This window comes from Pan troglodytes, chromosome 12 (genome assembly GCF_028858775.2).
Source record: "Pan troglodytes isolate AG18354 chromosome 12, NHGRI_mPanTro3-v2.0_pri, whole genome shotgun sequence".
Taxonomy (NCBI): Eukaryota; Metazoa; Chordata; class Mammalia; order Primates; family Hominidae; genus Pan; species Pan troglodytes.
Window position 1 is genome coordinate 68,611,995 of NC_072410.2, and position 24,208 is coordinate 68,636,202.

The following is a 24,208-nucleotide window of genomic DNA, read 5'->3' on the forward strand; positions in this document are numbered from 1 at the left end:
CATTCAGGACATAGGCATGGGCAAGGACTTCATGACTAAAACACCAAAAGCAATGGCAACAAAAGCCAAAATAGACAAATGGGATCTAATTAAACTAAAGAGCTTCTGCACAGCAAAAGAAAATACCATCAGAGTGAAAAGGCAACCTACAAAATGGGAGAAAATTTTTGCAATCTACTCATCTGACAAAGGGCTAATATCCAGAATCTACAAAGAACTTAAAGAAATTTACAAGAAAAAATCAAACAACCCCATCAAAAAGTGGGTGAAGAATATGAACAGACACTTCTCAAAAGAAGACATTTATGCAGCCAAAAGACACATGAAAAAATGCTCATCGTCACTGGCCATCAGAGAAATGCAAATCAAAACCACAGTGAGAAACCATCTCACACCAGTTGGAATGGCAATCATTAAAAAGTCAGGAAATAACAGGTGCTGGAGAGGATGTGGAAGAATAGGAACGCTTTTACACTGTTGGTGGGACTGTAAACTAGTTCAACCATTGTGGAAGACAGTGTGGCGATTCCTCAGGGATCTAGAACTAGAAATACCATTTGACCCAACAATCCCATTACTGGACATATACTCAAAGGACTATAAATCATGCTGCTATAAAGACACATGCACATGTATGTTTATTGTGGCACTATTCACAATAGCAAAGACTTGGAACCAACCCAAATGTCCATCAATGATAGACTGGATTAAGAAAATGTCGCACATATGCACCATGGAATACTATGCAGCCATAAAAAAGGATGAGTTCATGTCCTTTGTAGGGACATGGATGAAGCTGGAAACCATCATTCTGAGCAAACTATCGCAAGGACAGAAAACCAAACACTGCATGTTCTCACTCATAGGTGGGAATTGAACAATGAGAACACTTGCACACAGGGTGGGGAACATTACACACCAGGGCCTGATGTGGGGTGGGGGGAGGGGGAAGGGATAGCATTAGGAGATATACCTAACGTAAATGATGAGTTAATGGGTCCAGCACACCAACATGGCACATGTATACATATGTAACAAACCTGCGCATTGTGCACATGTACCCTAGAACTTAAAGTATAATAATAAAAAAAAAAGAAGAAGTGCTTTCCTCCAAGAAGCCTTCCCTGACACCAATGAGACATAACCTGCTGAACTTCCTCTGTTATAGCACATGTCACATTGTGTCTGCGCCCCTTACTGCTTTGGCCACCTCCTCCTAGAGGATGAGTTTCTTGAGGGCATAGAGTATGCTGTGGTCACTGTCACACACACAATGATTGGCACAGATCTGACCTTCATAATGAAAAAGAAAAGGAAGTTGGAGAGCTTCAGTGACTAATTTGGGTGAACTTGTTTATATTTCTACTGAAGGAAACTTTGGGAAAGGAAAACAATGAGGTTAGGAGAACTAAAGGTCAGTTATTATTTTTTAGAGACATTATTTTGCAAATGTATAAAAATGAAAAAAATACACATATTTTGAAAGTATTAAAATGGCCTTTCAGCTGGAACCACCGTCTTCCACTAATTCGCCAAAATAACGAACACAAAGGGAAAGAGGAGAGGCACTGGGTAGATATTCTCTAGGCCGTTTAGAAAACGTGGAGTTGTTCCTTCGGCCATGTATATGCGAATCTGTGGCAGGCCAACTCTCCCTGACAATTGCACAGACGGGGCTGCATGACAGTCACACAGACAGGCCTGCATAGCACTCCAGTTAGACAGACAGGTTTCCATAGCACTGCCTTAACATTGAGAAAATAGTTAAACCTAGGGAAATCAGTGCCCAGACATCAAAGCTAGAAATGAAACATATGGTCAGTAGGAGCCTTGCATGGGCTTCTCCCTAACCTGGAGCAAACCAAAATAATAGAGACAGTCATACATTCCTTGTGCCAGGAGTCGACGAAATCCGAGACGAGTCAAGGTTAACAGAGGCAGCTGTTTGAATAGATTCATTGGAGAGTCTAAGGCAGCTCGCCAGGCCAAGCCGTAAAGGAGATAAGATAGAAATAATCACTCCAGTATCACAGTAGACAGGCCTTGAAGGTCCTGGGGCCCCCACAGTTTAATCAGACTTAGCAAGCATTTTTTGCCTCCGACCTTCTAATTGAAACAAAATTAGTTACCAATAGTCTTAGGTGAATATTAGACTGGTCTTGGGCTCATAACCTCAACCTACATAAGCACTAAGAAAATTGTAACACTTTGAATTGGTCTGGTGGAATTATCTCGAGCCTTCTCCCTGTATCTGGTTACAGCAATAAATTCCCTTCTTTCCTAGTTTGTCTGCTTCTCATTATTGGCGGGCCTCGAGAAAACACAGCCGGACCCGGCTTGGTTCTGGGAACAAATCTGTAAGAAAGGTGATATTGTAGACATCAAGGGAGTGGGCACTCTTCAAATAGGAATGCCCCCCAAGTGTCACCATGGCTAAACTGGAAGAGCCTACAATGTTCCCCAGCATGCTGTTGGCATTGTTGTAAACAAACAAGTTAAGGGCAAGATTCCTGCCAAGAGAATTAACGTGGGTATTAAGCACTTTAAGCACTCTACAAGCTAAGAGAGTTTCCTGAAACGCATGAAGGAAAATGATCAGAAAAAGAAGGAAGCCAAAGAGAAAGTTACCTGGATTCAACTGAAGCACCAGTCAGCTCCACCCAGAGAAGACAATGTGAGAGAACCAATGGGAAGGAGCCTGAGTTGCTGGAACCACTTCCCTATGAATTCATGCATAATACATATATACACATATATGTGTGTGTACATATACATATATACATATGTGTGTATATATATGTATATATATGACCTCTGGACTCTTAAAAAAAAAGTAATAAAATGTAAGAAACCTGGTAAATATGACCTCAGGTAGGTCATCAAGGTAAACATCAACAGTGAGAGGTTATGCTGGTAGTATGTACCCTTGATATGTGTGATGAAAATGGTACTCCACCGCTGTAGTTTTTGTAGGAGTGAAGGGAAAACTTCCTCTTCACCCTCTGAAGGTTCACTGAAAAATCAACTGACAAAGGGCAGATATTTTTTTCTTTTCCTGAGACAGGATTTCCCTCTGTCACCTAGGCTAGAGTACAGTGGTGTCATCATGGCTTACTGCAGCCTCAGCTTTCCAGGCTGAAGCCATGCTCCTACCTCAGCCTCCTGAGTAGCTGGGACCACAGGCAACACCACCATACCTGGCTAATTTTTAAAATATATATATTTTATAGAGATGAGGTCTCACTATCTTACCCAAAGTGGTCTCAAACTGCTGAGCTCAATGATCCTCCAGCCACCAGTTCTCAAAATTCTGGGATTACAGAAGTAAACCACTGTGCCGAGCAAGATTAATAGGGGAAATGGTGTGCAAATTTATTAACGTGTGCAGGGAAGAACCACAGAGCGTTTCCCAACTATGCAATGAACTACAGATGGTTATATGCCCTTCTTTTTAGGGGAAAGGGAGATGGGGAAGAGTGGATGATTTTAGGAGAGTAGTAAATGATATTTAGGGGAATTCAATGGGACCAAAGAACATACAATGGCCTGGGACAAAGTCTACTGGATCTGCTGAGAAAACAATGGTTTGTGACAAAAGTCTGTCCATCCAGGTGTGTTGACAGACTTCAGTCTTTCTTCCTGTGATTTGAGTTCAGTTAATAAAAACTCAGAGAAGGTACCAGAAGTAACTGTTTTCTTCTTTGGTGGGTCTGGACTTTAAGTAGATGAGGGAACTTCAGAGAACATCATCCCATGTTTACAGAGAGAAAAATAAGATTGAGAGCCAGGAGGCTGAGGGGAATTGCCGGGAAAGTCAGAGAGACCTTGAGGCTTTTTCTTCAATTCAGCATGTCAGAATGCCATATTTTGGAGTATTGGTTTCTGAGTCCCAACATTCTCGTCCTCTTAACCCATAAACCCAGTCTAATAATAAGAAAAACATTAGACAAATTCCAGTTGAAGAACATTCTACAAAATATCTGATGAGTAGTCTTCAAAACTATCAAGGTCATTAAAAACAAGAAAAGTCTGAGAAATTGCCATAGCCAAGAGTAGCCCAAAGAAACATAATGACTAAGGCCAGGCACAGTGGCACATGCTTATAATCCCAGCACTTTGGGAGGCCAAGGTACGCAGATCACCTGAGCTCATGAGTTCGAGACCAGCCTGGTCAACATGGTGAAACCCTATCTCTACTAAAAATACAAAAATTAGCTGGGTGTGGTGGCAGGCACCTGTAACCCCAGCTACTTGGGAGGCTGAGGCAGGAGAATCACTTGAACCCGGGAGGTGGAGGTTGCAGCAGTGAGCTGAGATCGTGACACTGCACTCCAGCCTGGACAACAGTGTGAGACTCTGTCTCAAAAAAAAAAAAAAAGAAAGAAAGAAAGAAAGAAACATGATGACTAAATATAGTCTGGTATCCTAGATGGGGTTCTGAAACAGAAAAAGACATTAGGTAAAACCTGAAGAAATCTGAATAAAGTATGGACTTTTATTCATAATAATGTATCAATATTGGTTCATGAATTATAACAAATATACCAAGATGTAGAGAAGAACAGATTTCCTCACCCATTGCAAGGTTTATGGCTGAGACCTCTATAATAAAAGACAGATTAACAAGAGAAAAGCATAACAAAATTATTTAGTATAAGTTTTATGTGACATGAGAGCTTTCAGAAATGAGAAGACCCAGAAAAACTGTGTATTTTTATGATAGTCTGAAGTATGATTGGAAGACAAAAGGTATGATGGAATGGGTAACAAACTGGGAGGAATTAGGCTCGTGTGTTCAGTTTCTTCTTGGCATCCCTGTTTGATATTTCTTCCCTGGGATACAGGGCAGGACAGCTGTTACATGACAGCCTTCTGGGGGAAAAGGAGGGAAAAGGCCAGAGAGTGACCCTCCAAGTTTTTATGGTCTGCTTCAGAGGAGAAAAAGGGTGAAGGAAATTCTAGTTTTTATGGCTTGCTTTAGGGGAGAAAGGCACAAGAGAAGGTCAAAGAGACCCTCCTGCTTCTGCTATCTTCTCAGTTTTCAAACTACCCTATTTCTGGACATTATGTTCCGAGCCCCAACAATGCTAATGCTAATAATAGAGGAAACTGGCTACAGGATGTATGTGAACTCACTCTACTATCTTGGCAATTTTTCAGTAAACCTAAAACTGTTATTGGAGAACGGATAATGTTTGGTTACATGGTAAGTACTTTAGTGGTGATTTCTGAGGTTTTGGTGCACCCATCACCTAAGCAGTGTACACTGTACCCAATGTGTAGTCTTTTATCCCTCGCTCCCCTCCCACCCTTCACCCCCAAGTCCCTAAAGTCCATTGTATCATTCTTATGCCTTTGCATCCTTATAACTTAGCTCCCATTTCTAAGTGAGAACATACGATGTTTGGTTTTCCTTTCCTGACCTACTTAATTTAAAATAATGGTCTTCAATTGTATCCAGGTTGCTGCAAATGCCATTATTTCATTTCCTTTTATGGCTGAGTATAATTCTATGGTATAGATACATGACTCTTTTTATTCAGTCATTGATTGATGGGCATTTGGGCTGGTTCCATATTTTTGCAGTTGCGAATTGTGCTGCTATAAACAAGCATGTGCAAGTGTCTTTTTCATATAATGACTTATTTTCCTCTGGGTAGATACCCAGTAATGGAATTGCTGGATCAAATGGTAGATCTAATTTTAGTTCTTTAAGGAATCTCCATACTGTTTTCCATAGTAGTTGTACTAGTTTACATTCCCACCAGCAGTGTAAAAGTGTTCCCTTTTCACCACATCCATGCCAACATCTATTTTTTTTTATTTTTTAATTATGGTTATTGTTGCTGGTACATTATTGTGGTTTTGATTTCTATTTCACCAATTATTAGTGATGTTGAGCATTTTTTCATGTTTGTTGGCCGTTTATATATCTTCTTTTGAGAACTGTCTATTCATGTCCTTAGCCCACTTTTTAAGGGGATTGTTTTTTTCTTGCTAATTTGAGTTCCTTGTAGATTCTGGACATTAGTCCTTTGTCAGATGCATAGTTTGCAAAGATCTTCTCCCACACTGTGGATTGTCTATCTGTTTGTTTGTTTGTTTGTTTGTTGAGACAGAGTCTCGCTCTGCCACCCAGACTGGAGTGCAGTGGTGCGATCTCAGCTCACTGCAACCTCCACCTCCTGCATTCAAGTGATTCTCCTGCCTCACCCTCCCAAGTAGCTGGGACTACAGGCGCCTGCCATCAGGCCTGGCTAATTTTTATATTTTTAATGGAGATGGGGTTTCACCATGTTGGCCAGGCTGCTCTCAAATTCCTGACCTCAGCCTCAAATTCCTGACCTCAGCCTCAAATTCCTGCCTCGGCCTCCGAAAGTGCTGGGATTACAGGCATGAGCCACCATGCCTAGTCAGGGTTGTCTGTTTACTCTGCTGATTATTTCTTTTGCTGTGCAGAAGCTTTTTAGTTTAATTAAGTCCCATCTATTTATCTTTGTTTTTGTTGCATTTGCATTTGGGTTCTTAGTCATGATGTCTTAGACTAAGTCGATGTCTTAGACTAAGACAATGTCTAGAAGAGTTTTTCTGATGTTATCTTTCAGAATTTTTATGGTTTCAGGTTGTATATTTAAGTCTTTGATCCATCTTGAGTTGATTTTTTTATAAGGTAAGAGATGAGAATCCAGTTTCATTATTCTACATGTAGCTTACTAATTATCCCAGCACCATTTGTTGAATAGGATGTCCTTTCCCCACTTTATGTTTTGTTTGCTTTGTTGAAGATCAGTTGGCTGTAAGTACTTGGCTTTCTAGGTTCTCTATTCTGTTCTGCTGGTCTATGTGCCTATTTTTATGCCAATACCATGCTGTTTTGGTGACTATAGCCTTATAGTATAGTTTAAAGTCAGGTAATGTGATGGCTCCTGATGTGTTCTTTTTGCTTAGTCTTGCTTTGGCTATATGGTTTCTTTTTGGTTCCATACGAATTTTAGGATCGTTTTTTCTAGTTATGTGAAGAATGATGAGAATGTCATTGAATTTGTAGATTGCTTTTGACAGTATGGTCATTTTCACAATATTGATTCTACCCATCCAGGAGTATGGGATGTGTTTCCGTTTGTTTATATAGTCCCTGATTTCTTTCAGCAGTGTTTTGTAGTTTTCCTTGTAGAGGTCTTTCATCTCCATGGTTAGGTATATTCCTAAGTTTTTTTGTTTTGTTTTGTTTTGCAGCTGTTGTAAAATGGGTTGAGTTATTGATTTGATTCTCAGCTTGGTTGCTGTTGCTGTATAGCAGTACTACTGGTTTGTGTACACTGATTTTTGTATTCTGAAGCTTTACTGAATTCACTTATCAGTTCTAGAGGCTTTTTGGATGAGTCTTTACAGTTTTCTAGGTATATGATCATATCGTCAGGAAACAGCGACAGTTTGATTTCCTCTTTACCAATTGGATGCCCTTGATTTCTTTCTCTTGTATGATTGTGCTGGCTAGGACTTCCAGTACTATGTTGAATAGAAGTGGTGAAAGAGGGCATCCTTGTTTTGTTCCAGTTTTCAGGGGTAATGCTTTCAACTTTTCCCCACTCAGTATAATGTTGGCTGTGGGTTTTTCATATATAGCTTTTATTACCTTAAGGTATGTCCCTTCTATGCCAATTTTGTAAGGGTTTTAATCATAAAGGGATGCTGGATTTTGTCAAATGCTTTTTCTGCATCTATTAAGATGATCACATGGTTTTTGTTTTTAATTCTGTTTATGTGGTGTATCACATTTATTGATTTGCGTATGTTAAACCGTCCCTGCATCCCTGGTATGAAACCCACTTGATCTTGGTGGATTATCTTTTTTTGTGTGTGTGACAGAGTCTTGATCTGTTGCCCAGGCTGGAGTACAGTGACGGGATCTCGGCTGAATGCAATCTCTGCCTCTCAGGTTCAAGTGATTCTCCTGCCTCAGCCTCCTGAGTAGGTGGGACTACAGGCGCGAGCCACAACACCCAGCTAATTTTTTTTTGTATTTTTAGTAGAGATGGGGTTTTGCCATGTTAGCTAGGACTCCTGACCTCAGGTAATCCACCCACTTTAGCCTCCCAAAGTGCTGGGATTACAGGCATGAGCCACCGCACTCAGCCTGGATTATCTTTTTGATATGCTGTTAGATTCAGTTAGCTAGTATTTTGTTGAGGATTTTTGCATCTATGTTCATCAGGGATATTGCTCTGTATTTTCTTTTTTTGTTATGTCCTTTCCTGGTTTGGGTTTTAGTGTGATACTGGCTTCCTAGAATGATTTAGGAAGGATTCCCTCTTTATCTTCTGGAATAGTGTCAACAGAATTGGTACCACTTCTTCTTTGAATGTCTGGTAGAATTCAGCTGTGAATCCATCTGGTCCTGGACATTTTTTTGTTGGCAATTTTTTTATTACCATTTCAATCTCGCTGCTTGTTATTGGTCTGTTCAGAGTTTCTATTTCTTCCTGGTTTAATCTAGCAGGATTGTATGTTTCCAGGAAAAAAACTTTAAGTTTATTTTTAAAAATTTGGCAAAAATACATACAATACCCAAAAATGGTGTATAAATGCAGTAAGCCCATGAAAGGATACTCAACACCTTTAGTCACAGACAAATGCAAATCAAGTCACAATGCAATACTATTAGCAATATACTAAAATGGTTAAAATGTAAAATACTGGAAAACTCAAGGGTTCATGTGGATATAAAGCACCTGAAATTCTCAAATGTTGACTACAGGAAAACAAAATGATAAAGTTGCTCTAAAAATCAGGTAGGCTGTCATCCCAGATACTCAGGAGGCTGAGGCAAAAGGACTACTTGAGCCTAGGAGTTTGAGACCAGGCTAGACAACATAGGGAGACCCCTCTCTTAAAAAAAATTAGTGTGACATTTCTTATAAAGTTAAACACATACTTTCCATAAGAGCTAGCAATTCCACTTCTGGGTAATTACTCAAGAATAATAAAATATATGGTCACAACCCACACACACATAAAATGTAAAATGAAATGATCAACAACAAAAAAGCATAATCACCTGGAAATTAACAACAATTCTTTGAAAGGTTATGAGGCTATGCACGCTGGGTATAGGAAAGAAAAAATATTTTTTCTTTTACCCTTTTTGGTCAGGCTGGGTCTCAAAAACAAAAGACAGATTAACAAGAGAAAAGAATACAAACTTATTTAATGTAAGTCTTATATGATATGGGAGCCTTAATAAGGAAAACCAGAGCTGAAGAAACAGTTAAACCTGTGTGTTTTAACGCTAGGTTTGATGAAGATTGGAAAGTCGTGAAAAATATGATAGGACAAAAGGCGTATGAGCTAAGGAAAATAAACTGGGGAAACAGCAAGGCCTGTCCATTCAGATTCCTCTTGGGAGGCGTCTCTCCATCTTCAGAGACAAGGGGAATGGAGAGGGCACCTCTTGCCTGAGACTCCTACAACCTGCTTCAGTGAATGGTCAGAGAGTCCTTTCTGCATCTACCACTTCTCAAATTCCTTCAGCTTAAATTTTAAATATGGGCCTGGCACAGCGGCTCATGCCCGGGTAATCCCAATACTTTGTGAGGCTGAGGTGGGAGGGTTGCTTGAGCTCAGAAATTCAAGACCACCCTGTGCAACATAGGGAGACCCCACATCTACTTAAAAAAAAAATTAGCTGAGCATGGTGGCACCTGCCTATACTCCCAACTACTCAGAAGGCTGAGGGAGGAGGACCACTTGAGCCCAGAAGTTCAAGGCTGCAGTGAGCTGCTATCAGGCCACTGTACTCTAGCATGGATGACAGAGTGAGACCCTGTCTCAAAACAAAACAAAACTGTACTCTAGCATGGGTGACAGGGTGAGACCCTGTCTCAAAACAAAACAAAACAAAATAAAAGCCCAAAATATTAAATACAACAGGTCACCATATTTTGGGGTAGCGAATCCTGAACCCTGTCAGGGGTAAGATGTCATGATATCTACAACTTCTCAAATAATTTAACAAAAGAAAAAAGGAAGGAGGGAAGGAAGGAAAGAAGGGAGGGAGGGAAGGAGAGAGGGAAAAAAGCAAATGTGGCAAGACATTCAAAATTGGTGAATCAAGATGACAAATATATGAGTTGTATTCTTGCAACTTTTCTATAGATTTGAAAATTTTCAGAATAGGAAGTTGTGGGGGAAAGCAAGCTCAGTAATACCACTGGTAAGATGATAGGGATTTCTCTAGGGGTCATTTTTTTATTTTTTTACTTGGCTCACTGGCTCAAGGTTGGCCAAAGTATTTATGCTGCCCGAGCACTTAAAATGTGCCCGTCTTCACAGAACAGTCTGTTCTCACTGTTTATTAAGAGTTGCCCAGATGGTTCGACTAAATTTAGGATTATGTGTTTAACACCAGTACAACCCAGTTGTAAAATAAAAAGCTCCCTCATATAACTTCTTTTGTACTCCATGACTCCAAAAAATGCTCAATTTATTTGTCCAGTTGTTTTGGATTATGTGGACATTTGTATTCAGGATCAATTTTAAAAGAAAGCAGAGGAGGCAATGAATATGTTTATGTCAACAATGCTACTGTGGCTTGGACATTTCTGGGAACCCCACTTTTGCGCTTCAGAGCCTTTTAAGAACCTCATAATAAAATTAGTGTAGTTATTTTAAATACATGCACATTTTATTTTGGATGAAACAGGATCAGAACAAGTGATCACCCAACTTATTTACTGTAGGATATAATAAATTCCTCTTCAAAGATTTTAGACTGTAAATTGTTAAGTACAATGAGTTCTGAGATCCTCTCCAAAGAACCAATGTATCAATATGTTCAGCTCCCCTGTTCTTCATTCTCCATTTTAAAGTTTAACTTCCTCGTTCTCCTTGCCCCTAGTTTCAGTAAACAATCTTTTCCACCAGTTCTAATCAGTAGTTCACATCTATTCCCCTGGTCACCTGCTCCATCCTGAGTCACCCATGGTCAGCTGCTCTGACCTGAATCATCCCGAGTTACCTGTTCTGTAACCACCCTTCGTGCCAAACTACTCACCCTACCACTCCGGCTCGTATCCCTGCTCCTTAAAACAGCCAATCAGAATTAGCTTAGACTGTGCGGTTCAACCCTAGCCAAGAGGGGAACAACACAGCAGTAGGGGCTACCTGCATCAGGAATAAAACCCCTTCCCCTCCCTTGTTCAAATGTGCTCTCGCCATTGCTCCATCTGTGAGTTGTACCCTTCTATAGAAGTAAAAATTGCCTTGCTGAGAAAATTAAATTTATGTTCCAGTGCTATTTCTTTGTGGCACTGAAAATTTATTTTAACATTTACCATTCTTTAACACAAATGACCTTTGGTATTTCTGAAAAATCAAGTCTACCTTAACAAATTAAAATTTGCAACATAGATGCTATTCAAAAAACTTCCCATGATTCTAAAATTAAACAAGAAACAAAATAAGAGCTCCAAAACTATTTTAGGCCAGGGATTGGTAAACTTTTTCTGTATATGTTTAGATGATAAATATTTTAGGCTTTGTGGATCATATGGATTATCTCACAACTAATCAACACTGCTGTCACAAGAAAGCAGCTGTAGACAATACTTAAATGAGTGAGTTTAGATGTGTTCCAATAATTTTATTTACAGGAGCAGTTTGTGGGTATTTGGCCCACAGTCTGCAGTTTGCCTACCCTTTTTTTAGGTAATGACAGGATAATTGCACTAACTTTATAGCCTTCCAATGTGACAGCAATTACTGAGCTATGTAATTTTTGGCTTTTTTTCTTTTAAGCAAACATTTGACCCACTGTTTTATAGTCTCTGGTAGGACATTTTAAAATCATGTTTAGGAGCATTATTTTTTAATAGCATTTAAAGAAAGTATTGTACTGATACTTCCTCTCCCAGAGGGAAAACAATTACAACACAATTACAGTTCTATTAATTCAATCAGCAGGAACTGTATTCTGATTAAGAAGCATCATTAAGGCCAGGCACGGTGGCTCACACCTGTAATCGCAGCACTTTGGGAGGCTGAGACTGGTGAATCACCTGAGATCAGGAATTCGAGACCAGCCTGACCAACATGGCTAAACCCCATCTCTACTAAAAATACAAAAATTAGCCAGGCATGGTGGTGGGCACCTGTAATCCTAGCTACTCAGGAGGCTGAGGCAGGAGAATCCCTTGAACCCAGGAGGTTGCAGTGAGCCGAGATTGCACCATTGTACTCCAGCATTGGCAAAAGAGTGAGATTCCATCTCAAAAACAAACAAACAAAAAAGAAGCATCATTCAAAAGAAAAGGCCAGGTGCAGTGGCTCATGCTTGTAATCCCAGCACTTTGGAAGGCCGAGGCAGGTGGATGACCTGAGGCCAGGAGTTAGAGATCAACCTGATCAACATGGTAAAACCCCATCTCTACCATAAATACAAAAATTAGCCAGGCATGGTGGCTCATGCTTGTAATCCCAGCTACTCGGGAGGCTGAGGCAGGAGAATCGCTTGAACCCAGGAGGCAGAGGCTGCAGTGAGCTGAGATCACGCCACTGCACTCTAGCCTGGGTGACAGAGTGAGACTCCGTCTCAAAATAATAATAATAATAATAATAATAATAATAATAATAATAATAGCACAGGGTCCAGGAATGGTGGCTCATACCTGTAATCTCAGCACTTGGGGAGGCTGAGGTAGGTGAATTGCTTGAGCCCAGGAGTTTGAGATTAGCCTGGGCAGTATGCAAAACGAGGCTGGAGGATTGCTTGAGCCCAGGAGGTCGAGGTTGCAATGAACCATGATTGCACCACTGCATTCCAGCCTAAGTGACAGAGTGAGACTGTGTGTAAAAAAAAATAAAATTAAAATAAAGGCCAAGCTCAGTGGCTCATCCCTGTAATCCTAGCACTTCAGGAAGCTGAGGCAGGAGGATAACTTGAAGATAGCAGCTCAAGACCAGCCTGGGTGACATAGGGAGACACACATCTCCACAAAAAATATTTTTAAAAATTAGCCAAGTGTGGTGGCATGCACCTATAGGCCCAGCTACTAAGGAGGCTGAGGTGGAAGGATTGCTTGAGCCCAGGAGGTTGAAGCTGCAGTGACCCATGATTGTGCCACCGCACTCCAACCTGGGTGACAGAGCAAGGACTTGTTGCCAAAAAATAATAATAATAATAATAATAATAATAATAATAATAATAATAAAATAGGCCAAGCATGGTGGCACACGCCTGTAATCTCAGCACTTTGGGAGGCCAAGGCAGGTGGATCACTTGAGGTCAGGAGTTTGAGACCAGCTTGGCCTTAGTGAAACCCCATCTCTTCGAAAAATACAAAAATTAGCCAGGTGTGGTGGTGCACACCTGTAATCCCAGCTACTCAGGAGGCTGAGGCAGGAGAATCGCTTGAACCTGGGAGGCGGACGTTGTAGTGAGCCGAGATGGAGCCATTGCACTCCAGCTTGGGCGACAGAGTAAGACTCTGTCTAAAAAAGGAAATAAATTAAAAGTACCCAGATAGCAATTGATTTTGCAAATGCTTAATATAAAGAGCAAAAGCCATAAGAAGTTCTATTTTGTATTTTATTTCTACTTATTTATTTTTGTAGAGAAGGGGTCCCGCTATGTTGTCCAGATTGTTCTCAAACTCTTAACCTCAACTGATTCTCCCACCTCAGCCTCCCAAAGTGCTGGGATTACAAGCACGAGCCACCACACCTAGCTCCCCACTCCCTTTTTTTTTTAACCTGTGCCTTTTATTCTGTTCATCTGGCAACAATTAATTGAATTAATTACTACAATGTTCACACTGTCAAAAGAAAAAAGACATCAGAAAGCACCTGATTTAAAGTTTTGTGTTCATTGGGTTCTTTTTTTCCCTTTTGATGTTTTCTTTCCCACTATACCAGCGGCTCTCAAGTATGGTCCTTGAATCAGCGACATCAGTGTAACATGGGAATCTAATGGAAATACAAATTCTTGGGCCTCACCCACTTCAGACTGATCAGCAACTCTGGGGGAGGGGCTCAGTGAAACCCTCTAGGTGATACTGATGCTTACATAGGTTTGAGAACTACTGGTCTACATCTAGGCAGATGGCTACCTAGCTATTGCAATACAGAAGAAAACGTGCTCTGGGTTGCTAGGTTACAACACAGGTCCATCGTCTCCCCACGTTCAGTAGATCTAAAGGAGGGGAGCTCAGATCTAATGGAGGGGAGAGTGAAGATGTGCTTTCAAATAGGAGCACTGGCCAGGTGCAGTGGCTCACACCTGTAATCCCAGTAGTTTGGGAGGCCAAGGAGGCAGGATCACATGAGGCCAGGAGTTCAAGACCATCCAAGACAACAAAGTGAGATCCTGTTTTGAAAAAAAAATTTTTAAATACAACAAATAGTAACACGCACTCACTGATAACTGCCACTCCTTCCACTCACCCCTGACTACCAAACCCACACACACGTAATACAGTAGCATGTGAGATGCCTATACTTACTCACTCAGCAAAAGATCAAGGACCAATAATACAAGATGGGGATAAAGGAATACTATTTTTCATAAGAATTACAGAGCCACTGACTCCTGAACTACGTCTATCTATAAGATTGAATGCAATAGTATCAGAAATATATTTTAAAGAAATTTCTATGGGCTGAATGTGTTTTCCAAAATTCATATGTTGAAACTTAATGGCCTGGCCAGGCGCAGTGGCTCATGCCTATAATACCAGCACTTTGGGAGGCTGAGGTGGGCAGATCACTTGAGGTCAGGAGCTCGAGATCAGCCTGGCCAACATGGTGAAACCCCATCTCTACTAAAAATACAAAAATTAGCCAGGCGTGGTGGTGCACACCTATAATCCCACCTACTTGGGAGGCTGAGGCAGGAGAATCACTGAACCCAGGTGGCAGAGGCTGCAGTAAACAGAGATGGTGCCACTGCACAGACTGAGACTCTGTCTCAAAAAAAAAAAAAAAGAAAAGAAACTTAACGGCCAATATGATCGCATAAAGAGAGGGGGCCTTTAGGAGGTAATTAAGACATGAGAGCTGATCCCTCATGGATGTGATAAGGGCCCTTACAGAAGGGCTTGAGGGAGTGGGTCCATTTGCTTTTGCTCCTCTGCTACGTGAGGACAGTGCTTGTTCCCTTTTGCCCTTTTCAACCCTTCTGCCATGTGAGAATCAGCAAGAAGGTCCTCAAAAGACACTAAAGGGCCGGGCGCGGAGGCTCACGCCTGTAATCTCAGCACTTTGGAAGGCCGAGACGGGTGGATCATGAGGTCAGGAGATGGAGACCATCCTGGCTAACACGGTGAAACCCCATCTCTACTAAAAATACAAAAAATTAGCCGGGCGTGGTGGCAGGCGCCTGTAGTCCCAGCTACTCAGGAGGCTGAGGCAGGAGAATGGCGTGAACCCAGGAGGCGGAGCTTGCAGTGAGCCGAGATCGTGCCACTGCACTCAAGGCTGAGCGACACAGCAAGACCCCAACTCAAAAAAAAAAAAAAAAAAAAAGACACTGAAGGCAGGTGCCTTGACCTTGACTTCTCAGCCTTCAGGACTGTGAGACATAAATTTCTATTGTTTATAAATGACCCAGTCTGTGGTGTTTTTAAATAGCAGCACAAACAGACTAAGACAGAGATCTATTAGAACCTTCATTTCTAGAACACTCACTTATATAAAACTCTTCTTTGGGTAATGATGCATAGTCAAATGTCACTGAAATAACTGCACCCTCATTAGGGTGTGATGAAAATCCAAACAAAGACACGTGAGCACATTGCTTCCAGTTTCTCCCTGTTTGGCCTTAACTCCTGCTTGGTCAGAGAAATTTGAGCCTTATAAATTAGCAAGCCTCTTCTGAATCAAAAAAAAATTAATAAGAATGTAACTAATGAATCAAAAAACTAATATATGCACTGTATTGTGTTAGGCATTCATGAGTAGGCAAGGCTACATATTTTTTTTATGGCACTGGGAGGGCTACAGATGTTTAGAGAATGAGACAGCACTGTGAGCTAAGCCAGGCAGCAGTGGCCTCCAAACAGATGTGGAAACTGAGCAGACAGACAAAGCAAAGACCATGAGCATAGATCCCGAATATGCTTAGCATATTTGGAGAATAATTAAGTCAAGCAATTTAGGTGGAACAGGATATTAATATAGGAAAGACTGGAGAAGTAGGTAAGGTCCATCTTACTGTGGCCATAAAGGTCAGGCTGGGGCTTATGGCTTGTTCTGACAGCAATGAGAAACATTTAAAATTCTAGTTAGCTGGGTGTGGTATCTCCCAGCCGTAATCCCAGCACTTTGGGAGGCTGAGGTGGGAAAATCACTTGATGCCAGGAGTTTGGAGATCAGCCTGGTCAACATAACAAAACCCCATCTCTCCAAAAATATAATGACAACTCAGTGTAATCTACTCTAGATTACAGAGTAGAATACAGCTGGGCCTCTCAAACTGTCACATGCATCTGAAATCACCTGGGATCTTGTTAAAATGCAGATTCTAATTCAGCAGGTTTGGGGCACAGGCTGAGATTCTGCCGTGTGTGTGTGTGTGTGTGTGTGTGTGTGTGTGTGTGTGTGTGTGTGAGACGGGGTCTCACTCTGTTGCCCAGGCTGGAGTGCAGTGGCACAATCATGGCTCGCTGAATCCTCCACCTCCCCAGGCTCAGGTGATCCTTACCTCAGCCTCAGGAGTAGCTGGGACTACAGGCACACACCACCATACCTGGCTGATTTTTGTATTTTTTTTTCCCTGGAGAACAATGGCACAATCTCGACTCACCGCAACCTCTGTCTCCCAGGTTCAAGCGAGTCTCCTGCCTCAGCATCCCACGTAGCTGGGATTACAGGCATGCACCACCACACCTGGCTAATTTTGTATTTTTAGTAGAGACAGGGTTTCTCCATGTTGATCAGGCTGGTCTTGAACTCCCGTCCTCACATGATCTGCTTGCCTCGGCCTCCCAGAGTGCTTGGGATTACAGGCGTGAGCCACCACACCCGGCCTGTAATTTATTTATTTATCTTTTTTATCAGAGACAGGCTTTCACCATGTTGCCCAGGCTGATCTCAAATGCCTGACCTCAAGTGATCTGCCTGCCTCAGCCTCCCGAAGTGCTGGGATTACAGGCATGAGCTACCACGCCCAGCAAGACTCTGACTTTCTAACTCACTCCCAGTGATAGCTAGTATACTGCTGCTCCCCAGACCCCACTTTGAGTAGCCAAAGATTAGGATATTGTCCTAAATTCAAGGCATCTACTACAATATAATATTGAAGTAGAAAGAGAAAATACACCAAAAACATGGGGGGCCAGATACAGTGGCTCACACCAGTAATCTCAGCACTTTGACAGGCTGAGGTGGGAGGACTGCTTGAGGCCAAGAGTCCGAGATTGCTGTAAGCCATGATTGCACCACTGTACTCCAGCCCAGGGGACAGAGCAAGACCCTGTCTTGAAAGATAAAAAAATAAATAAAAAGAAACAAAAAAGAAAAAAAAATTTTTTTTACAAATTTATTATTATAGTTTGCTCATTTTTGCAAGGAACAAGCATTTCTCACTCAAACAGCTGAAATAAAAAGAGCTTATTTTAAAAAGGCATAGGGGACGGCTGGGAGCGGTGGCTCAAGCCTGTAATCCCAGCACTTTGGGAGGCCAAGGTGGGCGGATCACTTGAGGTCAGGAGTTTGAGATCAGCCTGGCCAACGTGGTGAAACCCTGTCTCTACTAAAAATACAAAAAATTAGCCAGGCCTGGTGGTGGGTACCTGTAATCTTAGCTACTCGGGAGGATGAGGCAGGAGAATTGCCTGAAATGGGGAGGTGGAGGTTGCAGTGAGCCAAGTTCGTGCCACTGCAGCCTGGGTGACAGAGTGAGACTTCATCTCAAAAAAAGAAAGAAAGAAAGGTAAAAAAAGAAATAAAGTGAAGATAATCCTGACCCTAGCCCCACCCTCATCTTCACTGCAGGAGATGAAGAGAAAGGAAAACCACAGAACCTGAAAGGTTTGCATTACCCAGCCTGCCCTGCCTGCCTTAATTTTACTGAGTTTCTTTCTTTTTTTTTTTCAGATGGAGTTTTTTTGCTCTTGTCTGCCAGGCTGGAGTGCAACAGTGCGATCTCAGCTCACTGCAATTTCCGCCTCCCAGGTTCAAGTGATTCCCCTGCCTCAGCCTCCTGGGTATCTGGGATTACAAGTGCCTGCCACCATGCCCGGCTAATGTTTGTATTTTTAGTGGAGAAGGGGCTTCACCACGTTGGCCAGGCTGGTCTCGAACTCCTGACCTCAAGTGATCTGCCCACCTCAGCCTCCCAAAGTGGTGGAATTACAGGTGTGAGCCACCACACCCAGCCTCCACTGAGTTTCTTAAGCCTTCCATTGTAACCACAAATTGTTATCCAGTGTTCCCAGTGTGTCACTTCATTTAGTACAATTTCTCATTTCTCAGGCTAACTACTAACTGAATTCACTCACCTCTCTCTCTCTTTTTTTTTTTTTTTTCTTTTTTCTCTCTTGTAGTGCTTCTCTGTGTCTGGAACTGTTAAATAAACTCGTCATAGAACTTACAGTCAAGGATTTGCATAGAAGTGCAGGCAATAAATAATACATCGGTTAAAGTTTATTAGATGGTGGCCGTGCGCAGTGGCTCATGCCTGTAATCCCAGCACTTTGGAAGGACGAGGTGGGTGGATCACCTGAGGTCAGGAGTTCAAGACCAGCCTGGCCAACATGATGAAACCGCGTCTCTACTAAAAATACAAAATTAGCTGGGCATGGTAGTGCATACCTGTAATCCCAGCTACTTGGGAGGCTGAGGCAGAAGAATCGGTTGGACCTGGCAGGCACAGGTTGCAGTGAGCCGAGATTGTGACATTGCACCCCAGCCAGGCAACAGAGCAAGACTCTGTCTCAAAAAACACACACACACACATACACACACACACACACACACACACACACACACACACACATATATTAGATGGTGGTAAATGTTATATTCACCAAAACATGGCAGGGGAAGGGAACAGAAATTGCTGAGGATGTGGAAGCTGGGGCAGGGGGCGGGGGCAGGTGGGGAGAGTTGAATTTAAAAGGGGCTCAGAGAAAGCCTCCCTGAGAAAGTGACATTTTGAGCAAAACCTTGAAGGGGTGAGGGACCGTGTCATGCATGCAGATAGATATATCTGCGGAATGTGTTTCCTGCAACGACAGTGCACGTCTTGAGGTAAGAGCATCTTGGCATATTCAAGGAACAGCTAAGAGCTGGCGTAACTAGAGCAGAGGGAGAGGGAGAGTGGGAGGTGAGATCAGAGAAGAAGACAGGTCAGAGCACTCAGGGCCTTGTAGGCTACTGTGAACACCAGCTTTCACTCTGAACGAGATGGGAAGCCACTCCAGCGCCAAGAGTGACTTGACCTGGCTTAGCTTTTAATAGGAAAACTCTGGCTGCTAGTTGAGAAAGAGGACAGGGGTAGGAGTGCCAAAGCTGGCCAGGCAACTGGGAGGCTTGGGAAACAACCCGCGCCAGACAGAGATGATGGATTAAAGGACTGTAGATCAGACGAGTAACAGAGGAGCTGAGGATAGAGGAGTCACCAGATTCTGGTGACTGACGGCCTCAGTGCTGTACCAAGAGGGAGAGTGTCATGCTTCTAGTCAGCATAGGGAGAGCAGAGAGACAAATACAAAATGCTTTATTGATTGATTGATTGATTGATTGAGACAGGGTCTTGCTCATGCCTAGGCTAGAGTGTAGTGGCACAGTCATGGCTCACTGCAGCCTCAACCTCCTGGGCTCAAGTGATCCTCCGGCTTCAGCCTCTTGAGCAGCTGAACTACAAGCATGTGCCACCATGCCTGGCTAATGTTTATTATTTATTTATTTAGTAGATAGGAGCGAGGTCTTGCTATGTTTCTCAGACTGGTCTTGAACTCCTAAACTTAAGTGATCGTGTGAGCCACCATGTCCAGCCTGGGAGTATTTTTTTTTTTTTTTGAGACGGAGTCTCGCTCTGTTGCCCAGGTTGGAATGCAGTGGCACAGTCTCAGCTCACTGCAACCTCAACTTCCCAGGTTCAAGTGTTTCTCTTCCTCAGCCACCTGAGTAGCTGGGACTACAGGCACACGCCACCACGCCTGGCTAATTTTTGTTTTTTTAGTAGAGATGTGGTTTCACCATGTTGGCCAAGCTGGTCTCAAACTCCTGACCTCAAGTGATTCACCCACCTCGGCCTCTCAAAGTGCTAGGATTACAAGTGTGAGCCACTTCACCTGGCCCCAGGAGTATTTTAAATCAGAAATGTTCATAGGTACAGTTCAAGTTAAAAAACTTTCCAAGGTAGACAACCTAAAAGCTAGAAGAGACTTGAAACCATTTAAAACTCAAATAAAATTCTCTGAAAGCATTTATGAATGTGACAAGATAACTTACTGAGCTACTCAAGAAGAAAATGCTCTAGAATGGAGAAACAAAGATTAGATTAAAAAAAAATACACCAAAAAAGATATGAATATAAAATGGCTGAAAATACACTGATATGTCCCAATTTGTCAGAATATCTTTTGTTATTTCTAATAGAAAAGCTTATTGCTAAATGACACAGACCATTTTCCACTATGGAAAGGGCAATCAGTAGAAATAAAAAGGTTCCCCAAAATGCAAGATACAACATTAAATATCTGTAACTTTAAAAGAGATTAATAAATGCATATCAGAGTCATCTTCTCCCTATTATTATGAGAGAGAACTACAAAAAGATGCTGTGTATTCATGGAGGAAAATGTAACACAAATCTAAGAATGGAAGCAAGAGACACTTTTGAAATGTCATCAAACAGTGCCAATGAATATTATTTCTGCTACAGAACAGCAGGAGAGAGAACGTTGTATTCAAAAATATCTAAGGAAATAAAAATTACGTTTAAATGGGATGTGTCAGCAACATCAAAAAAATTTAGTGAAAAACAGAAAAGGAGCTCCTGGGAGTGAAAGCATTCTATTTTTATTCTGGGAATAAAAGTGTTGTATTATTTCCTGTGTATTCTTATAACTGATTACTTGGATATTTAAGCTTGATTCTCAATGCTAAAATGAGACAAGCCAAGCAACAAAGATTTAAAAATTTATTGAGACATTTTATTTTACTTTGTTACAACTAGCCAAGATTATTAATAATGTGACGTGTCTTTTAGCCTTTCTTTGTTCCTCACCTTTCTCTTAAGTAAATAAAGGAGGCATGTGCAGTCCAAAGTGGAGGGAGGGGCCGCGTGTGGTAGTTCAGGTCTGTAATCCTAGCACTTTGGGAAGCCAAGGTAGGCAGATCACCTGAGATCAGGAGTTCGAGACCAGCCTGGGCAACATGGTGAAACCTGGTCTCTACTGAAAATACAAAAATTAGCCAGGCATAGTGGTGCATGACAGTAATCCCAGCTACTCAGGAGGCTGAGGCGAACTCTGCTGCCTCAAAAAAAAAAAAAAAAAAAAAAAAAAAGAAAGAAAGAAAAAGAGAAACCGAAGTGGAGGAAGGAGAGAGATTATAATGGATTACATAGTCTCCTTTGAAATTTAATCCAAACACTAACACCACTCTCTTCTCTTTCCTATCAAAATTTTTAATTTAAAAAAATTTTTATGGGGACATGGTAGGTGTACATATTTATGGGACACATGAAATATTTTGATACAGGCATACGATGTACAATAATCCCATCAGGGTAAATGGTTCATGACTTTTTTTTTTTTTTGAGACAGAGTTTAACTCTTGTTGCCCAGACTGGAGTGCAATGGCACAAACTCAGCTCACTGCAACCTCCACCTCCTGGGTTCAAGCAATTCTCCTATCTCGGCCTCCCGAGTAGCTGGGATTACAGGTGCCCACCACCACACCCAACTAATTTTTGTATTTTTAGTACAGACAGGGTTTCACCATGTTGGCCAGGATGGTCTTGACCTCCTGACTTCAGGTGATCCACCTGCCTTGGCCTCCCAAAGTGCTGGGATTACAGGTGTGAGCCACTGCGCCTGGCCAGTTCATGACTTTTTGACAGGCTGATCTCACATTTTTTCAGCTTTATTGACTTGTTACCATCCACCTTCCTAGGATATCAAATCTGCTCAACCTCCAAGATTTTAAATGTAAATGCCCATTCCTACCCATAACCTCTTGTTTTATCATTTTTCCCATTCTACTGAACCTGGTATTTGTTCTAAGAGTAATTTGAATTCAACCAGTAGGACTGAGGTTAAAGCTGCAGATTTTAGGGTCAAACTGCCTGGGTTTAAACTCACGCTGCCCTCCACTAGCTGAGTGGCCAGGGACAGGTTACTGAATTCCTCTTTCCCTTAAATTTCTCAAAGACTTCCTGTGAAGGTTTAAATAGATAATTCATATAAACCTAGCACAAATTAAGTACATGATAAGTGTTAGCCAGTTAGTGTCAGTATTCCATTTAGATTCATTTGTCCTCCTTGTAGCCTGGTTACTGTGCTCAGCTTGGCTCTCTTCCATTCCAGTTGAAACAAGACCCTTCCATTGTTCATGTTTTTCATCCCAGCTCCTGTATTACTTCATGCCTTGATTTCTTCCTGACTCTAACTGCACTCTAACTCTAAATCATCAGGGACACTCAGGAATTTATTATTATTATTATTTTTGAGACAGAGTTTCACTCGTGTCCCCCAGGCTGGCGTGCAGTGATGCAATCTTGGCTCACTGCAACCTCCACCTCCTGGGTACAAGCGCTTCTCTTGCCTCAGCCTCCCAAGTAGCTGGGATTACAGGTGTGTGCCACCATGCCCAGCTAATTTGTTTGTTTGTTTGTTTGTGTTTTTAAGTAGAGACAGGGTTTCATCGTGTTGGCCAGGCTGGGCTCAAACTCCTGACCTAAGGTGATCTGTCAACCTTGGCCTCCAAAAGTGCTGGGATTACAGGTGTGAGCCACTGCATCCAGCCAGGAATTTTTCAAATAATTAATCTCTGTTTGGCTCCTTATTTCATTCCCCACAATAGTATTCAAAACCACCCCTACTTTCCTCAAGTCCTCAAATCTTTTGCTGTCTGAAATTTTTTTTTTTTTTTTTGAGATGGAGTCTTGCTCTGTTGCCCAGACTGGAGTGCAGTGGCACAATCTTGGCTCACTGCAACCTCTGCCTCCCAGATTCAAGCAATTCTCCTGCCTCAGCCTCCTGAGTAGCTAGGATTACAGGTGCCCGCCACCACTCCCGGCTAATTTTTGTATTTTTAGTATAGACGGGGTTTCACCATGTTGGCCAGGCTGGTCTTGAACTCCTGACCTCAGGTGATCTGCCTGCCTCAGCCTCGGAAAGTGCTGGGATTACAGGCATGAGCCACCATGCCCTGCCTGCCTGAAATATTTTTTTGACACAACTTTGTCTCCTACTTCACTGAGAAGACAGAGGCTACCTTGCTAGCAGAGAATGCTTCTCCTGTACTCTTCCGTCATCCCATGTAGAAGGAATATTTCTCAGTGGATAGAACACAGGAGTTCACAAGATCAGCCTGGGCAACATGGCAAAACCCCATATTTACAAAAACTAATAGTAATAATAATTAACCAGGCATGGTGGAATGTGCCCTATAGTCCCAGCTACTTGGGAGTCTGAGGTGGGAGAATCACTTGAACCTGGCCAAAGAATGTAATTCTTGGCCTCTGTGCCTCTATAGTCACTCTGTCTTAGCAGAAGTGGAGTGATTCACTTGATTGGTAAATTTGTGTAGAATAAACCAACATTTTCTAATTAGCCTTCAGACTATTCACATAGTCTGGACTTATTTGCTCTTTTCCTGGCCATAAGGTGCACATGAGGCAACCTCTGTCCCTGCAGGACAAAGGAAACCTGCAGTTTGGAAAGGAAGTATAGCTCTGAAGTCTGAAGACTTCCAATTGGATGAATGTTGAGGAATACTGAGAAATCAAAACCAAAACTCGGAACTTAGAGGAGCTATATAAATTTAGAGGTGTTAGTGGACTTTAGTGTGTAGGCAGAATGTTTTAAGCTTGGCAGCTGCATGGTCTTTGAATAGCTGCAGTCTAGGAAAGAGGCATTAAGCCTCAGAGCACATGGTAGTCTAACCATAGGGAGGGACTGCAGTTTATGGTGGCCTGGTCTACAGGTGAGTGAGTGAAACTGCGTTTGCAAAATTACGACAGTAAGAGAAATTCTAACAT

At 42.0% G+C, this 24,208-nt stretch overlaps 1 protein-coding gene and 1 pseudogene across 17 annotated transcripts in view; one reads left to right on the top strand and one right to left on the bottom strand.

Moving 5' to 3' along the window:
* Positions 1-24,208, bottom strand: part of ACYP2 (acylphosphatase 2) — a 339,796-nt gene that overhangs the window by 272,890 nt on the left and 42,698 nt on the right. The gene's annotated exons all lie outside the window — the stretch shown is intronic.
* On the top strand, positions 1,529-3,917 carry LOC134807853 (large ribosomal subunit protein eL21-like; annotated as a pseudogene).